Consider the following 20,509-nt stretch of genomic DNA (forward strand, 5'->3'; position numbering starts at 1 on the left):
AAAACCCAAAACCCAATATAAATGAATTTTATGTTATTTAAATGAAAGTTATTTGTCCTTTGGGACCATAAGGTTTATGCAGTGTACATTGACCTATGCAACAAACTTCTTTTTAAGCCGGTGCATGGCAGAGTGAGAGGTGTTGTACATTTCATTTCCTATCAATAACATTCTAAATTTAACAGAGTCTGCTTTTAACTTGGTTCTATGCTTTCAAGTAAATCGTCATGTAGCCAGTGTACATAATTGTGAGACTTGCATTTTTATGTTTTGTCCTGTCATAAATGTTACAGTCTTATTCTTTATTATGTACCTACGAATTTTCTGTCTCAAATATTCAGCATGTATTTCACTAACGCATTCTAAAATCTGTATTCAACTCCAATCCGATACAGAAAAATAATTCCATGTGCAAAATAAAAACTTCCACCGTTTCAAACGTTTGTTTGTTTTTTTTTCTTGGTTTCTTTTTTGGGTGCGGGGCTTATTTATCTAAAATTGTAGCTAATTTTGACTGATATAACACTTGAAATAAATATAGAAGTAGATAATAAAAGGGTCATTAAAACAGTTACTCTCATGGATTATGTCAGGCCAGTTCACACTCGACGCAAGCGCTACGTTGGTTCCAGGCCTGGCAAAATACTCTTGGGCCAAATACAGCACTGCAGATCAAAGTACTGTTATAATCACCCTATTGTATTATATTGAAGATATATTGTTAGAATTTTTATAGCATTATAAAAGCATCTTCTACTTCTTCTTTTTCTTGTCCTTTGCTTCTTTTTCTTCTTTTTTTTTGTTCTGAGCGTGTTTAGAGAAGAAGTATACTGCACTGCTACCAACTATTTTGAAAAAAAAATCAACAACAACAAATGTGTGGGAACAGCTTTTAAATGAATGAAAGTTAACTGTGCCGTTTAACAATGTCAAAATTTTAATGTTGCTCATAGACGGTTCATTCCTTATTGACCTTCTACATTTACTCCCATAATTGGGTTATTTGAAATTCGACTGTTAGCATATGTCAGAATACCAATGAACCCTCAAAGCAAATTTGATTTTTACATAGATAAACAGGTTTATCACAAAAAACAACTATTCAGTAACAAACCGGCAGAACTGCGGAAATGCTATGCAAGGTACATAAAAATAGTAAGATATTTCAGAAGAGTGCATTTAACATAACGGAAAATACCACAATACCTAGTTACCGAAGCTTTCGCATTTTAACAATGATTCAACAGCTAACAGATGCTCTTTCACAAACACAATTTTGTTTGATCTTAAAATTCAATTTATTACGACTTATTCATCAACAATTCTGTAATGCATTCAAATAAAGTGCTTGTTCCGGTTTTTGCAAATTAACTCAAAATGCTTACTCATTCTTTTCTAAAAAATTTCTAGGCGAAAAAAAGTTTGACTAAAGCTATTTCAGTTTGAGATGAAATAAATATCTAAAGAAAAACAAGACCGAAGTAAAGTAATCTGAATCGCTGCTATTCTTTAGGAAGAGAAAATACATTAAACGTTCTTTGATTGTACTGTCAACGTTGACCAGAGCCTTTCCTAAACTAAAGATATTTACCGATTATTTGTCGTTGTATCTTTTATACCTTGCTTACTGACCGGTGTTAATGTTTTTTTGAAGTAAGTAACTAATTGTCCAAGAAGCGTATCATCGTATCCTTCCGTGTTCTTAAGCAACAATAGCCACTTTAAGGATGTACGAGCGTTTTTTTTTTCAGGATATCCGCCATTTTGAAAAATGTTTCTTCGAATATTAGTTTCTAACAAAAGTTTTGCCAAAAATTAATGGTAAATAATTAAAATATGGCTAATAATGTACCATTTAACCAAATATATTCTACATTTTGCGAAAAAATCTTTTTCACCCTTATTTTTGACTGGCATTTGCCTAAAATTGACAATTGGGTAGAGGTAGGTAATTTCAAATATCTATTGAAGTAGATCAGGTTTGGCTTTGATATTTTCCTGACTGATACATATAATGTTAAGCTATAATTAGAGTAAAAGTTTTCAAGATAGCTCTATATATTATCTAGAAAATGTAAATTTAAACAAAAAGAACAAAACATATCAAAATTCACCAGTTTTTAACAGGTTTTAAAAAAAAAATAAATCTCTTAGATGCACGGTGACCCAAACTTTTTTTTCTTTCCAATTGAAGCATTTTTGTGTGTCATGAAAGATGCAAAATATTTTGAAAATCTTAACGTCAGATTTTTTTTGTAGATCTAAATAAGTTTTTCCATTGAAAATAATGTGGGTTGGGTAATTACGTCAACATGTAAAAATGAAAGAGATTTGTTAGTGACATTTATGCTTATATAATACTGACATCACCGTATATTCATATTAACCTATTAAGACTTGAAATCCCTATAAGATTAAGCAGTGTATTATGTGTTTTATAAAGTTCCACCATTTTTTCAAGTTTACAAAAATTCAGAAATGAGTAAACAGTGGGTGGAGAAAATGCCCTATAAAAAAATAAAACGAGTTCGGTGATCTATGTTTTTTCTTCTCTTGTTTATCTTGGAAACTAATGTTCTTCAAGCTCACAGAGTATGAAAAAATTCTTAACGTTAGAAAAAATTTGTTCCTACATCCTTAAATGCTAAATTAGACTGTCGGTATGCAAAGGTTAGTCAGTCTGATCAGGTGTCTCAATTAGCCAATCTTATTCATTTGGTGGAGCGTTATATATAAGGTCACCATTAATCACTTTCATTCTGATATATACTAAAGTGTCAAGGCATTATTACTTTACAAACAAATACGTTCTACACTCGTGGCCTTAATCAACAATAAATGTTAAACAAGCAGTAATGTAATACACTCGTGGCCTTAATCAACAATAAATGTTAAACAAGCAGTAATGTAATACATAAGTAATATTTTTAATCGAGAAGCATAGCGGTTAAGCAACAGCTAATGTTCCCTTTCAATGAGTACGGAACTCAGTAGATTTGTTTCAAGATAGATAGAAAGATAGATAGATATTTGAGCCGTGCCATGAGAAAATCAACATAGTGGGTTTGCGACCAGCATGGATCCAGACCAGCCTGCGCATCCGCGCAGTCTGGTCAGGCTCCATGCTGTTCGCTTTTAAAGCCTATTGGAATTGGAGAAACTGTTAGCGAACAGCATGGAGCCTGACCAGACTGCGCGGATGCGCAGGCAGGTCTGGATCCATGCTGGTCGCAAAGCCACTATGTTGGTTTTCTCATGGTACGGCTCATTTATTCAGGTTAAAACACACATTTACAATTTATGAACACAGTAATTTACACAGTAAACAGTTATTGCACTTACAACATTTGATATTGCAAATTATTAAAAACATATTGCAAGAATAAAATGCCTAGATCATTTTGTCTTAAAACTCTAATAGTGGTACCAAACATTATGACAATTAAATTAATACGCAGGTCTCTGGTTAAGAGAGTTATATCAATCATATACTCTATATATATTACATCAGTTAAGAATACACCATAGAAACAAACATTAATGTTATTTCAAGACTAGATGTGTAGAAAGACTATGCAAAAGGTGTGTGTAATAACCTAGGATGGCCCATGAAAGCTCAAAAGCTTATTTCCAATGGGGTCCAGGAATATTATACTTACTATTGGTAATATAAAAGTTCAAAAAGAAAAAACGTAATATAAGAAATTTTCAAGAGCAACTATCAATAAATAAAAAAAATATTAGAAATTAGAAGTTTCTGTCAAGTTTGTTTCCATAGTATATTAAAGACAATACATTATATTGTAAAGAAATCTTATATTTTAAAATTCTTCATATGTAACAGATATGTTTATCTACTCAACAGTTCCTAAGTATTCAATTTCTTTGAAGAATAAAGTAGATAGTTCTTAACCTTCGTTTTACAGAGATGTAATTTGTCTATTTTCTTAATACTGTCTGGTAAAGAATGAGTAATGCTTTAACGCTTGCTTACATTGTACTCAAATATCACTATTTTCATAAATGTTCCGAGTATGCGTTTATCAACAACATTTTAATGTATGTAAAATTTATAATTTCTATAACTTGACAATTAAACTAAATACAATTAAAAAAAGTTAAACCGTTTGTTTAACGTCACATCACGAACAATGCCTTTTCTGGACAAAATTATTGGTAATGTACATTATGAATTGATGATTCTAATTTGCGAACCGACAACAAAAATTTCCGGAAAATTCATATAATGAAACATTCTAACATAAAACTGCTGTTCTTGTCAATTTACGGTGGTGTTTAAACAGGAAACAAAATGTGTTTTAACAGAGATCTTCTCGCACTCGACCCCTTTTTATATAATTTTCCCGTTCCTTGGCAAAGCGTAAACGTCTTACGGCCCAAAAATGGATAATTCAAAAGAAAATGACGTCAACGTTAAAAACAACTCATTCCCATGCATTTCATGGTAATTTAATGACATTTAGGGACAATATGTTTACACGTTTTACGCTAGAATAGCGCTTTCGCATGTTTATTTCGTGTGATAACATCTTCAGAATCCTTAACGGGCTCGGGAACTAACCAATTCCTCGAGATTCTGTAGATGTTATTACAAGAAAGAACATGCGTTATCCCTACATTGAAAAGGAGAGGTAATGAGACAGATGCGTATACTTGAACTAAGAAAATAAAGTGGCCATCAGAAAGTGGCCAGTTATAGTAAAAGAAGGTTTTAATAATGCAAGTGATGAAAAAGTATATTATCATCCGGCATATTGCATATTGTAAAGCCACATTTTCATGTCAAATATCAGTATACACAGCTACTAAGCAGCAATTGATAGATCGTTGTTTATCAATGTAATGTAAAGTACATTAATAGAAATACAAGTGTCTGCTAATAATTTGAGAATGCCTATTCAACAGCTGTTTTTATTGAACGTATATCTCAGGTTTTATCAAAACATATAATATTCCTACAAAAGTTTTATTTGCATAACCTACAAAACTTCAACAATTTTCAATATAAAGGATTACATAAGCTAATCCATGTTAATTCTTTTATCTCTAGATAAACATATGTTTAAACGCATCATGCTTTATCTTTCCTCTCATACACAAATATATCTGAGCCGTGCCTTGAGAAAACCAACATAGTGCGTTTGCGACCAGTATGGATCCAGACCAGCCTGTGCATCCGCGCAGTCTGGTCAGGATCCATGCTGTTCGCTGACGGTTTCTCTAATTGCAATAGGCTTTGAAAGCGAAAAGCATGGATCCTGACCAGACTGCGCGGATGCGCAGGCTGGTCTGGATCTATGCTGGTCGCAAACGCACTATGTTGGTTTTCTCAAGGCGCGGCTCAATTATATTCGTAGATGCAGTAAAGTTTCTTTGTAAAATATTTTGCATCACATTTGTATTATAAAATGTGTTTAAATACTTGCAAAATAAAGAATTCAAATGATAAACTGGAAAGATACAAACCGGTGTCTAAGTCGTTTGAAATTAACAAAATAAAATGCAATTCACATACCTGTATACATTTACGATATGCTACTAAGCCAGTCTTGTAATTATGCTGTTGATTCGTTACAATGTTAACATGGGATACGTCTCAGTCTGAAATACAATGAATTACATTTAATAATAGGGATGCTTTCATGGCGCATGTCTAATATCGCATTTTGCTACTGGCTTGTTCTGCATCCACAAACCACGTTTGATAAAAGATATACTAGTAAATGTTTCACATCAGAAACCCTTGTTTTGAGTTTTAGGCATGTCACAATGTTTTACTATAAGAATGTCACACTTTGGCACCCATCAAGTTTAACAACAACCATGGCACAACTTGCTATCTATCTAGTTTACAAACTAAATGTTAACAAGTTAAAGCATAGCAAAAGTTCCTTCTAGGGCACATCTATATAAATATATAATGATCATCTTGTAATATTTTGGTTGCAATGTCTGTTTTATACTGCCAAAAAATGTCAAGTAAGTATTTACGCTAGTTATTTAACATAAATTGTTAAACCCAACAACAAATTAAATCTGTTACCATTTTCAGTTGAGTAAATACGGCAATAAGACACTGAGCCGGTCAATCCATTACGATTCGATGCGTGAATTTGTTGCGCATAATTAGAGGGTCGCAATGGGGTTTGTTTTTTACATATTAACCATGCATTTGAAGGTAACGATAATATTTAGTTGTTTGCACGTACATTTGCTGATATATGTCTATCTGGTTGACTGAATGTACATATGTTATGTTCTTCAAGAATGGAGGAAATAAAAGAATCAATCAATCATCCTCGGGTTTAGTAATATGTAATCCCCGGAACGCGTTCAGTCAGAGAGTCGCCTCAATTAGGAAAGGATAGTTTAACGTCAGATGTTAGTTCTAAGATCACGGAGTTTGACTGGCCAGCTTGTAATGACAACAGCTTTCGATATCAGTAGCTCAGTCAAGTGTGACTTACCGAATTAAAGTGTTCCTTCTCAAGAGAGAAGGAACAATAAGATGCAAAGGTGACCTAGTAACCTAGTTTATCCCACTTGGCTTGATGTGTAGAGCAATATATTCTACAATTGTATCAAAGTTTATCATTATCAGTAAAGGAAATACATATGTACATGAATATTGTTTTACTGTTGTAGCTCTTGACAATTTGTTATTAAGCAGTAAACGCAAGTTTGAATTTGAGAAAAATACTATTTATTCAATATTTATAAAAATATTATTAAAACACATTTTTCTCTTCAGCAGCTATTATGCTAGGAATGTTGTAATCCGAACACAAAATAATCGCTTGTTCTGTGATTAATATTTGAACTTTTTGTTAAAAAGAACATACTACAAGAAAACCCAACATTTTTATCACATTCATAATATTGTTTGACACTATCTTATTAATAATGAGCATATTATGTTTTTCGGTATCCATTAAGTATCGCTAAATACACTTTAATATCACCTAATGCCGCAAACGTGCCAGGTAATCAGTTTCCCACTCCATTGGTATAAAGTATTGAGCTTTTGTTTCATACATAATGTTTTGAGTATCTCTAATCTTATTTTGCGCTTTTGACAAAAGCTAAGATTCTTACTGTTTTAGCGAGCGCGCGATTGCTATAATTTTCTTAATTCACCTCTTATATAGCCTTTGCAACATTTGCACTGACAATACACACTTATTGTCTTTAAGTGACGTCGTGCAATCCACACTTGATCTATGCTAAAAGGCTGTATTTATTTTTTATCAAACATCAAACAACACGCAGATCAGTACGTATTTTTGTAATGTTAATGAAAAAAGTTTACCGTTGTCGAAAAGCAGTAAAAGTTAAAGAATCACTGTCCAACTGTACTCCCGGTGTTACAAAATAAAAATGTTTCTAAATAAAATTGCTTAAATCAGACACCAGTAAACGAAACAAAACGTACAGTCAAATGTTTTCCACCCAAACGTTGGCAAGTGTACTAAGCTTTTTCTTTTTCAATTGTTTCTATCAATATTTGATCTAAAACATAAGTAGATAGCGCATGTATATGGGTTTGTAGATCTGACATGCAATCAGTTAACGTATTGATATATTGGTATCTGAAATTCAAATTAATTTACGTTTAGACATTTTCATTTTAGGGGAAAACATTTTTTTCTGAAGTAAAAGCACAAAAAGCCATTTTTTCACACACCGATATCCTTCTAAGAAGCGTGTTTCAAATAAGCAGTTTTTGCCTTGATATATGTTCCTTCCTTCTGTTTTATCGACTTACCGAAAAATTAAAACTACGTGGCGTGGGATGCTGCACTTTTCATTGACCTAATCAAATCGTATCTTGACATATTTGTTATAATCATTTCTTGCATATCAGACGGGGATTTCCGGTATTTTTACCGGTGCTGGAATAATCCATCTTACACCCCGGGGTGATTCTCGTGCTGTAAATGACGTATTACGAACTACATTTGTGTAGAAGTTTTATGCAGTAATTTATATTTTATTTCAAAAACGGAATGAAAATCCCATACCTTGACATGTCCTTTTATTTCCTGATAGTATATTTCTCGATTAAAAAAACACGTTATTTTATCAAAAATTCATAACGTTACGCTGCATCTGATAAAACAAAACCGGAACTAAACATTATTTGTCTTTGAAACGTCATGACGTCTTTCCTGTTTACGGAAGTTGATTTCCCACGCTTTGTTTAAATATGCTGCTATAAGAAATAGTTCTAAAAAGAAAGCCTTCGACTGATTTTAATTTTATTATTATTTCTTGAAAATAGTATGCAAGAAAAAGATATTCTATCACTAGTTGTAGGTGCAGATAGGAATATCCGGATCTCGGGTAACTGTTTACGCGGTAACTCGGCAAGAGCCTCGTTACCGCCTAAACAGTTATCCTCGAGGCCGGAAATTCCCATCTGCACCTACAACCAGTGAAAGAATCTTATAATCTATTACTCATTCACATTCGTTTATTGAACAAGCATACCTATAGTCCTTTCCTCATATGCACAGCCCTACTCAACAGTAAAGTAATATTTATTTCTAATCATGTACGATCTACTAAACAATGTGATTATAATAGTACAAATTTCGTTTTAACTGTGTTAAAACTGAAAATACCGCCTGATTTTCTCTTGAAGAATCATAAATAATCACCATTTTCCCTCATAATCCATTTAAATATGCACCAGCTGACCTTCTTTAAAAATACACAGAAATACCGAAATCTCATAAAAATAAAGAAACCGTACTTTCCATGAGGTTTCGTCGCTGCATCACTCGTTGCTTCGTTATATTGGGTAGTGATTAATATTTCAGCAGATAAACATGTGCTAAATTGTATGTGCCGTGCTTTACAATTTGATAAGAAACTGCAAGATATGTTACAGATGCAGGGATTGATAATAACTTAATTAAAATAACTATGAATTTTAGAAAAACTTAGAAAAGACATGAAATTATATAAGTCCATGTTGTGAATTTCGTAAAAGAAGTACTAGAATTCAGGCGGCTTGAATATATCGAGGTATATGAGGATCACTAGGTCTTGCAGACGCCTTGCAATATTTTGTAATAAATAATGAATTGACAAAAACTAGCAGAATCTAAAGTCAGGAAATAGAATGTCATGTTGACGTACAAGTATAAAGTTAGAAGCAGGTTATTTTCAATAATTGCATTATGTGACCGTTCAAAGTATTTTCATACTGGATAAAATATATTTTATTTACTTTGGACCATACGCCGCTTTCGTCATGAATGGCTCTCTAACGTGTCATTGAAGATTCCATATACACTGCCATATGAATGTCGCTGAATTGTATTTTGGTACTTTCCCACTTTTCTGCTTCCCTTTTTTGAAGGGGGAGTGGGCAAGTGGAGTTGTTTCAGCATGTGAAGTTGTGCACCTGGTATTTTTATAGGGATCTTTCAGTCAGACGAAAGTTATGACCCTTGACTTAGTCAAAATATGCAAAAAAGCCTAAAAGATTGTACCGCATGTATCTGTTTGTACCGTATGTATCTCGAAAAGTATTTGACCTAAGATTAAGATGCACCTGGGGTATAGTTAGACATGTCATTCAGCCAGACCAGAGTTATGATCCTTGACTTAGTCCAAAAATACGCATGGAATGATTAAAAATTTTGTGTCGCACGCATCATAAAATGTATTTGACCTAGGACCATGAAACATAGTCAGAATATTATTCCACATGTGAAATTGTACACCTGGGGATTTGTTTAAGATTTCTATCCGTCACACCAGAGTAATGACCCGTGATTAAGTGAAAAATGTGCATAAATGACATACAAGTTTGTATCGCATGTATCCCACTACGTATTTGACTGAGTCATAAACCATTACGGTATTGTATATAGGATGTGAAATGTTCGGATGTGCTTGGGATTTCAATTAGTCAGACTAAAGTTATGGTCCATTGATCTTATTTCAAATAGCACGCACACATGACACTGAACTATTTTAAATCTTTTTCTTGGCCACTAAACAGGATTCTTAGAAATGTTATCTACTATAAAATAAGTTAATTTATTGAAGCAACCTTACCAAACTTTTGCCATCTTTGACGAGACTATCCCATATGAAAACCTTAAATGATTGATACTAGTCTTACTGCTAAGTGAAAACACTTTGTAGACCTCAACGAATATGAAAATGTAACTATATAGTTTATTGCATTGTGTTAGATTTAAGAATGATTAACATTTGACTTGTTCCTCATGCTGAATGATTACATTCAAAGATACTCGGCATCAATTTCCGTTTTATATTTGCATCAATCAACATCTGGTTAGAATTTCAATTACGCAGGGAAATTTGTTTATTGAAATGGTAATCGAATAATCCCGTTGCAAATCTACTCATATTCATTCACAATAACGATTTAGAATATACCTGGTTTCAGTTTCAAAACGTCAGAATGGCTGATAACACCCCAAACCTCAATAAAACGGTCAAATCGCATTTGCTGATATCGCAAACTGTCTTTCAATTAAAGACACACCACGATCTAGTGACCTACTTTTTTCTCCTACAAGAACATCGTGAAAATTATTCTAATGATACAGCTATATCACATGATGACAGGTGGACAATTTAGGCCCTTCTTGAATTAATATGTTTTCACAACTTCATCTACGAATTTATTCAATCAATCGCTTTTCAGTATAGGTTTAAAACCATAGATAAATAACTATCTTACCCTGTAGAAACAATGTTTGATGTAAACCCAGCTTAATATATCAATTACAGTTTCTAATGCTACATTCATCTAATACAATGTTAAGATCTTGGCCTTATATATGTAACAGTACATTTGTTAGTAGGTATGTGTTCCTCTCTTTTTTTCATGCAAATCATGTCTACTTACCATCATGGAAAGACAAAAGAATACAGTTATTTTGTGGTGCGTCTTTAAGAACGTAGTGTTAACAAGACCGTTGGACAATATCTACGTTTGACAAACTAACGATTTATTCTTAGCTAATAATATAGTGGATTTAAAAATATACAATGTAAAAAATGTGAAAAAGTACATAAAATGCCATTTACTGCCGCCCTCATATCAACACTCTAAAAACGATCAACAATTATTTTCACTTTAGTTCACTAAATTCTGATTTTCTGCTGTACTTTTTCCTTCAATAGATTCTTATTATTTAGGTACGCCTAATATTTTAAAGGTATATCAAATCCAATTTGCATATTTAAAACATGAATAAATACTTCATATAGTGCATGTAATCGTAAAAATAACAAGTTTGTTTGTATTAATATCACTGCGCATTAATTATAAAGTAGTGCACGCTGTATACATGTATAGATAATAAACCCAGTATATATGTGTATTATCACTGAAAATCTGGCTGTTTTTAACAATCAACACTGATACCGCATGACAGTTATTATTAATGTAGCTCTATATGCAAACTTAATTTATTATATATTTAGTAAAATTAAATACATTTGTTGCTGACTTTGTATAATTGAAATAAATACCTTAAGTGAAAGATGGCTACTGGATATCTGTAAGACTGTAAGTAAAAACTTCCATATTTGAACCCAGTGTTTCCTGTCGGAACAACATTGACTCAATCTGTATAATAGAAATCCGCACAAGCCGATAGAAACGGGCATAAGAGGTAGTGCTTTGTGCACGTTTTCTTTCCTGTCATGAAGTGACTAAATCAAACCGTGTCTGTTTATTTTGCTTGGTGGTGTTCTACGCTTCCAAAGGATGTTTTATATACCTTTTTCCATAACATTTTCTACTTTTAATTAAACTTCGTTGGAAAATGAAAATTATTGTGATAGATATTTTATTACTTCTATCTTTGCAACTGTAAATCAGTCTTTATTCAACATAAATAAGCCTTTGCAGTCACATTTATGCTAAAACCTTCCTGTGAAAAGACCATCCTCTTAAATCATTTACTTTTTTCCAATTTAGTCTCATATGCATTTTTGCTACGGATAACTTTATTTAACGTTCGTGATGACGTCTTTCTACATTCCATAGGAATCTTTTTTCGGCGACGCCGTCTAAATTCGTTTTCGTTACCTATGCCACGTGACTTCAGTTTGCAAATCAAACTACCTGATAATGCATTATAGATAATTTATCAAAATTGAAGATTTATGCAATACTCTGCCAGATTGGACGAGAGTGTCAATTTCTTTCACTCTGTTGATTGTGCTACGCTGAGTGAAATGTAGACAAAGCGTTTATCCTAAACGACGCTGTTCACAGTTTTAAAGCTAACTTTAGCTCAGTATATTTAGCAAGAATATTGATATATCTCAAAATGATAAGTAAGTTTAATAAATATGATAAAAACCTGTTCAAATACCAACATATATCAAATTAAAGAACGAGCTGAATACGGTCTGCGTATCACATGAATAAGGGTGTGATAAGAGTCTTTTATGTAGAGAAGTGCTTTTTAAAAGATTTTCCTTGTTACAATTGTCGTCTGTATATGAAATGGTTTCTTGCTTTTGTGAGTTATTCAGATTGCATATTAAAATGAGTACTTGTTTGCTTTGATATATTTGTTATAAATTATCTAACTGGTTTATTATATATGAATATTTTTCTTTAGTATGGTATGCAGATATTGAACTCAGTTGGAATCTGTTTCCTTATATATATGCTATATAATGACTGAATCTCATTACACTGAAATGAAGGTACGCTGCATACAGTTTTTCTATGTGATATGACTACGGTCAAACTTTGCTTATGAAACAGAAATATTGAAATAATTACAATTGTATGTTTTGCTTGACCTTCACTTTTTATAGGTGTGACGTCATTGTCCAAAGATTCATGAATAGCGAATATGCATTTGTTAAAGCGGGATCAGTTGGCCTATTTTAGAAATAAATAAAAATAATAAATTAAAAAAATCCTTTAATTGATTTTTTCTCATGTATTCTAATCAAACTTGATTTGCAGCCAACTTTGTTCAGCTGGGACATTTGACCCCTTTTAGGGGCTGCTAGAGCTAAAACTAGAAATGCCTTTATACAGCGTCTCATGAACAGATCTTTGCCATACTTGGTCTGAAGCATCATTATAAGGTCCTCTTCCAAATTTATTTATATAGGAACTTGGGCCCTATTAGGGACCACTATAGCTAAAAGTAGATATGCCTTTCTTCGCATTAACCACTAAAATGTAATGGATTTTTATCAAACTCGATGTGTAATAATACCGTAAGGTCTCCTGCTATTTTGTTACAAATGGGGATGGGGACCAATCTAGCTAAAAATATGAACACGTTTTATGACCTCTTCTCATGAACCGCTTCATGAATCTTCATCAAACTTCTGCTGTAATTATTCGTCAAAGGATAAACGAAACAACCCTACGAAACCTTTGCGAAAAATTAAAAGAGAACCATTTAAATTGTTAAAGTGCGGTGTTTAGTTTTGCAATTTGAAAAATGTTAGATGAAAGATGAATGTTAGATGAAAAATTCATAAACTTCTTTCCTTATTACAATTCGTCGACCATCATTTTTAAAGATATTTCTTGTGTATATTGTATGCCCGGAGTATATGCTAATTTAGAAACTGGCAATTATTAAATTACTTAGCCAAATTACGGTTCATTTCCAGCTGTACGTTAATAAACATGTTTATCTGTCTCATACGATTAAATCAATTAGTCAAAATATAATTAATCAAAATTTATACTGGTCTACGTTTTGTCTCACGAAATGATCCAACATAATATATTTAATGCAATAATCATTGTTTGTTCAATGTGTACAATTCATTTACTTTTTTGAATTTATTTCCAGTCAAAGTAAAAGTACGTTAGTTTTAATGTTAAAATGTTTCATTCAATTAAATTACTCAGCCAAGTTACGGCCTAATGAACACTGGATAAAAGAATGCTACCAACTATGACAAGAAGCTATACTGCCCAGTTACAGTTAAAAACAATAGGTTACATTACACATATTTATATTTAATATCTGAAATAGAAATGTGCCAATGTTATCCAAATTAATAATATTAACTAACTTCCTCAGTTGGAACTCCATAGTAACACAATTTTGTGGACGTAAATTAAAATACGGAGCTGGACAAATGTTGTCCGTTATTTATCTAGATTCAAACGTCGAGATAGAAGAATGCTCTTAGTGGTGTTCTGACTTCGAAATACGAAGGTAACCGTTCAATCAAAGAACAAGAGGAGAGCAGGTGAAGGAGTACACAACATACTTACTACTAACATATTTAATCAAAATACTGTCACAATAACGAATTAATCAAATGACACATCCGTTCGTAGAAGCAAAACTCATTTTAAAATCATTTTAAGTTCATTGCAAGTTCGATTTCTTTTAGTCTTTAAATAAACGCAGTCTGCATATATGGAAACTATTTTCAAAACAAAATCTCTGCCAAAAGGCATAACATACTAGATAAACTTGATCTAAAATATTATCAAGTACATCATGTAAATAAATGAATTTCCAGATGTATGGAAAATCAGTTACTGTTCAGGTGTTTTTATAATTCTTCCACAAAACATTTACAAGTGCATGTTTAAACTAATCATGAAGTTTAAACTAATCATGAAGTTCATAATGTTATACAGATGTAATGACACTAAATGTTAGCATAGTTATACCTGGATGGTAAAATATTGTCCACACAGTTACATCTGCATGGCAATATCTTACCTAGATGAACAAATTCATTTATTTGCATGCAGTCGTTTCATCTTAGTATTGAAGCTTCTAAAGAAGTTTCTCCGAACTCAAGCAATTAGTTGTTGAGATATAGCACGTAAAAGACCTTGGGAGTGAAGCTTCCTATAGTTTCACTGAATATCAGCTAATGTATATGAAAATGATAAGTATGAATTTTGGGAAAAACTTTCAAATGAAAAACAAAAAAGGAAAAACTATTGGGTATTTTACTGGATTTTTTTAGTTAAAACACAGCTGATATTTGTGTACAAATAATAACTGTCAGAAATGCCACAAATCTTAAATGCATTATCTACGATTTTAAGAAACAGTAGCTTTCTTAATACAAAAACATAAGTATATTGCATGAGAAATGGAATTAATCATAATCGCGCGAGCATGGTAAATGAAATGGATCATTATCACAATTTGACAACATGAACAGGATACCAATCGCCATTTGATAGCATTGGCATGATAATGAAATGAATCATAATTGCCAATTGACTTAAGCATGTTTAAAAGATATTGTAGAAATGGTTGGCAAAGTGATATTGTACAAGTTTCTCTCAGGAAAACTAGTTTTGCATGTATCGTTGCTCTACTGCTGGCACGTTGAATTCAGAAGGAGCCAGGCTAAGTTAGCCGGACAAGCCTCCTTTCTCCCATTCTTTTTCCTCTGGTCAGATCTCTCTGTTTCTGCACTGGCGGAGGATGAATTTGCATCCGTGCAAGGTTTATGGCATATATATAAGCATCTTTAAGCGTTTTTTATGATAATAAGGGTGCTAGATAAATTTTGCATCATAGTTCAAAAGGTACTAGGACATATATTGCATGAAAACGACAAATATAGAAACGTACAAACTCGTTTTATACATGTTGATAAGTATTACTGACTGTTGCAATCATTAGTATATCAAGCTATTTTGCAAATTGTACTTGTTTAATTTTCTCCCTCGCTACGCTCGCCCGAAGATAAAACATGTCTTGATTATACAGAGAATAAGAAAAGAAAGCAATATCATGACGGTTTCAAAGAATATTTGCTTTCAATCAATGTTGCGATTCTAGATTTTGAAGGTATGAAACTTTATTGAATTATGTGTTCTTTGAGGATATCAAATATTTCTCATAAACGATGCATTCTTGATTACCCAATCATATTTGCATCGATAATTATCGTATTAAAAATTCAATTGTGTTCGTATGAAATGTAACTCAATTATAACTTATAACATAGAAAGCATAGTTGAGTCTACCAAAGTATATGATTTTTACAAATACGAACGGAATAGCAAATTTCTCTAGAAATCTCTGTTAGGTTACAATACGACAGTACTGCGAAAGAAATGTATAAAAAGTGTTGTTGCGCATGCTCTAGACGAACTAGTAAGGTATTCTGAAAATGAGATTTTAACTTGTAATAACCCTATGTCTTATTATTTAAACAATACATGATGTGATTTAATACCTAAGAAGTATTCTTTTTCAAGCATAAGCTTTACCTTACAATGTTAAGTTAGTTGACTGGTCTGTGGTGCTCTGCACAACTTTGTCAAGGATTCAAACAACTGAAGTATTTTTCCGTTTTTATGAAATAAATCCGTTTGCTTGCTTTTGGGTTTAAGAAAAGATCAAACAAACAAAACATAAATACTCTGGATCTCTATAACTGCATACAGATGTCAAATCTATTTCTGAAAACTCTTTTGTACCTTTTGTCCAATTAGTGTATTTGAGACGAAAGTTCTTTGGAATATGTTCGTGATCGGCAGTATTTGCCCAGGTTAAAGTGTTCACGAATGACAATAATCGCCAAAAGGAGCATGTTCTTGATTGGCAATGATTAAATAATCTGATCATCCAATACTTCTTCCGTGTCAAGTGCAGTTGTATTCTACATCAAAGAGGTCACTACTTTTGATGATGAATTAGTTTGCCGTTTTTTTTTAATGTTAGATTCATCGACATCTTTCTCCAAAAAGCAATTAGCGCATGTGTATCATTTCTAACGACATTCTGAATTACTATGTCTATTACAGTATAAAGGAAAGTGACACACAATTCTTCCATGTGAATTTCAACAGTCAACTATAAAACATCTATGCTGTATCTTAATTGACAAACTTGGTGGTCATTTAGCTAAACACTACAATTTCACTTACAAAGTTTTAATCACTAAATAAATAAATTAAACAAATGAAGTAGCGGACCTATAATAACACTCGACAGACATTCGGATTTATTCGGAAATAAACGTAGCTCAATTCGCACACGACTTGCGGTATATACCGGAGAATGCCGATGTAGCATACACAGATTACGTGAACTGCCGACTGTTATTACAGTCCTGATACCTTAAACCAAACACAATTTAAAAAGGAAAAGTGAAACGATTCAAAATGCATATTTTTCTCGGACAACATGGAATTGAATATTAAAACATAATGCTTTTACGCATTTTCACAATCGTCAGGCCAGATGAAAAAATAACACATTTAAAAATAGCAGCTTTATACAAAATTACTATACAGGTTTTGATAAACCAGTCTCTATGGTTCTTTATCAATATTATAAGCCCAAAGCCCACTCACAACAGCTGTGTTTAAATAATCCATAAATGAACACTCTTCTGACTCTTCTGCATGAACTGCTATGTATTGAACGTACAATGTATATCACGAGTAATTTTAGAGGAATTGTATTAACATAACCTACAGACATTAGGATTACTTGAGCTTATCCAAGATAACTTTTTTATTTATAAAAAATGCGGAAAAGCATTATGTTTTATCTTTTACCCCCACACTTAAATAAATATTTTCCTACGATCAAATAAGATTACTTGCAAAATGTCATAATATTATACAAACGAATAAAAAGCACTTTAAAATATCTCCTTTCATACTCATTTCTAAAAATGTAGCATCGGTTTCGTCTCAGCCTGAAACATAATAAATTATATCTCAGCATCTGGTACTTCACTGGAGTCTGCCTTGTATCAACATGGGTCAATAGAGGGTTTTATCACTTCTAAACCTGTATATCTGTAACCTTGATTTAAGTTTCGATATATGTTTATTCTAACATAGCTATATTTAATTGTCGATTAAGCCAAAAAAGGGAGACAAGCGTTGTATGTTCTGCGATAAGCAATGGTTGACAGGCGGCTCGGCATCAATTATGACGTCAAATTACCGTATGACGTTCAGTTAGTTAATACTGGGATAAAGAAATCCAACACGATTTAATCATAATATTCCAATCAGCATGTTAGAATGAATAAGGCCTTCTCGTGGTTTATTGTCATCGCTCAGATGTTTAGATATTTAACAACTCGGACTTACAATCTCAGTTCATACGCACTATGAGAAGACGATAAACCATAAAAAGACCTTGATTATTTGATAAACAGATGACGAATTGGTGTGTTATCTGAAATGGCTTAAAGTAATGATCACCGACAAAAATTCAAGATTGGAATTCCTTTACATTATTAACAACAAGAGGAATACACTATGCACTAGAACAATTTCTTTCATGCCTGCGCTTTCTAACAGTATGTTGCTAGGCAGTACACAATCGACAATGTGTTTCTATCTAATTTATTCATTTCTATACGGTTTATCTATATGTGATGCTTATGAAATATTGTTAAAACAATTAGCTACATTTATAGATAATAAAATATCAAACTGTTATTTTCCAAACTTTCGATATGAAGTCCTGATGTCACCATTCAAACTTTATGTATCATAGATTTCCGCATTAGCCGGTGCTAGGGACATAATTTATAACCTGTCTTAACCGAGTCTAATATCATATTGCTTGCTCATGTTCTATCCTACCAACGGAGAATCTTACAGATATCATTGAGATTCAAATAAGATTTATAAAAGTCATTAAACCTATTACATTCATAATAAATATACAATGTCTTCCGGTCAATAAACATCTCTGTAGACAATATAATCTCACCTGTCAGTTCATCGTTTTCTTATTCCGTAAATATAAAATATGATACAGTCATTATGTCTTCAGTTTATATAGTGTTTATCTTTCAGAAACCATCTTACTTAATAGAGTTTCAGATTGTGTCTAATTTTGATAACAAAGCGATTTTTTGGTAAAACTGAGTTTTTGAAATTACGTAGATAAATTTTACAAACTTTTCCCGACTTTAAAATAACTCCGATAAAAGGATTAGAATTTTATTCATATCTGAATAATGTAAGATGACTAAAATATACAAAAAAAATGAATGAATAAATAAATAAATGAATAAAAGAATAAAAAAAAAACAAAAGAATAAACCACAACAAAAACAACCCAAAGAAAACAACAACAACAACAACAGAAAAACATTCATGAAATTATACTTTCTTCTGCAATTAAGTTGAACATGAATATGATTTTTAATAACCCCTGTTTACGCAATATATTATATATTATTATAACTACAATCCCTTGTCAAAATAGTCCTTATATTACTAATTCAAGTTTGTGGAATAAATGTCATACTGTATCAAGAAAACATAAATAATACGATATTAGATTTGGCACATTTAATATTATTAGGTTAACATTGTTCTGTACATTGAGGTTTTCTCAGTTGGGTACGAGTCCAAATATATCTCGTATTGTACAGTACAATGTTAAATAGCCTTTTTATTCTATATCTATTTTATCATACTATAATAATAGTTTAAATTAAAAATGTTTCACAGAATATTGTATTTCTGCCTTTTCTAGTTTTTTCCAGCTTAGTATGAGTGCAGATATATATTATACAGAACAATGTTAGGCGTTAAATAACCTTTTTATTCTATATTTATACGTAATATACATAATTCATTGAATGTTTTTTTTTCTCTGCGTATCATTATTAAAACAAGATAACCATGATGGCCCTGAATCGCTCACCTCTTCCCACATGACCCAGTTTTGAGTATGACGTCGTTTTTGTCTATTATTTGACATAGTGACCTAGTTTTTGAGCTCATGTGTCCCAGTTTTGAACTTGACCTAGATATTATCAAGATAAAAATTCTGACCAATTTTCATGAAGATCCATTGAAAAATATGGCCTCTAGAGGGGTCACAAGGTTTTTTCTATTATTTGACCTATTGACCTAGTTTTCGAAGGTACGTGACCCTGTTTTGAGCTTCACCTAGATATCATCAAGTTGAACATTCTCATTCATTTTCATGAAGATCTCATGAAAATATGGCCTCTAGAGAGGTCACAAGGTTTTTCTATTTTTATACCTACTGACCTAGTTTTTGACCGCACGTGACCCAGTTTCGATACTGACCTAGATATCATCAAGATGAACATTCAGATCCATTTTCATGAAGATCCATTGAAAAATATGGCCTCTAGACAGGTCAAAAGATTTTAATAATTTTAGACCTACTGACCTAGTTTTTGATTGCAGTTGACCCAGTTTCAAACCTGACCTAGATATCATCAAGATAAACATTCAGACAAACTTTCATACAGATCCCATGAAAAGTATGGCCTCTAGAGAGGTCAAAAGGTTTTTATATTATTTGACCTACTGACCTAGTTTTTGATGGCACGTAACCCAGTTTCAAACTTGACCTAGATATTATCAAGATGAACATTCTGACCAATTTTTATGGAGATCCATTCACAAGTATGGCCTCTAGAGAGGTCACAATGTTTTTCTATTTTTAGACCTACTGACCTAGTTTTTGACCGCACATAACCCAGTTTCGAACTTGATCTA

The 20,509-nt window shown here is 32.3% G+C and overlaps 1 protein-coding gene across 4 annotated transcripts in view; it reads right to left on the reverse strand.

Annotated features, from left to right (window-relative positions):
* LOC123523153 (neurotensin receptor type 1-like) overlaps positions 1–20,509 on the reverse strand; it is a 328,743-nt gene that overhangs the window by 164,027 nt on the left and 144,207 nt on the right. For all 4 annotated transcript variants that reach the window (XM_045300818.2, XM_053549268.1, XM_045300821.2 and 1 more), the window contains one exon: positions 5,537–5,622. The gene's annotated coding sequence lies outside the window, so the exon portion shown is untranslated. The remainder of the gene's footprint in view (positions 1–5,536; positions 5,623–20,509) is intronic.

The sequence above is a fragment of the Mercenaria mercenaria genome, chromosome 8 (assembly GCF_021730395.1).
Source record: "Mercenaria mercenaria strain notata chromosome 8, MADL_Memer_1, whole genome shotgun sequence".
Taxonomy (NCBI): domain Eukaryota; kingdom Metazoa; phylum Mollusca; class Bivalvia; order Venerida; family Veneridae; genus Mercenaria; species Mercenaria mercenaria.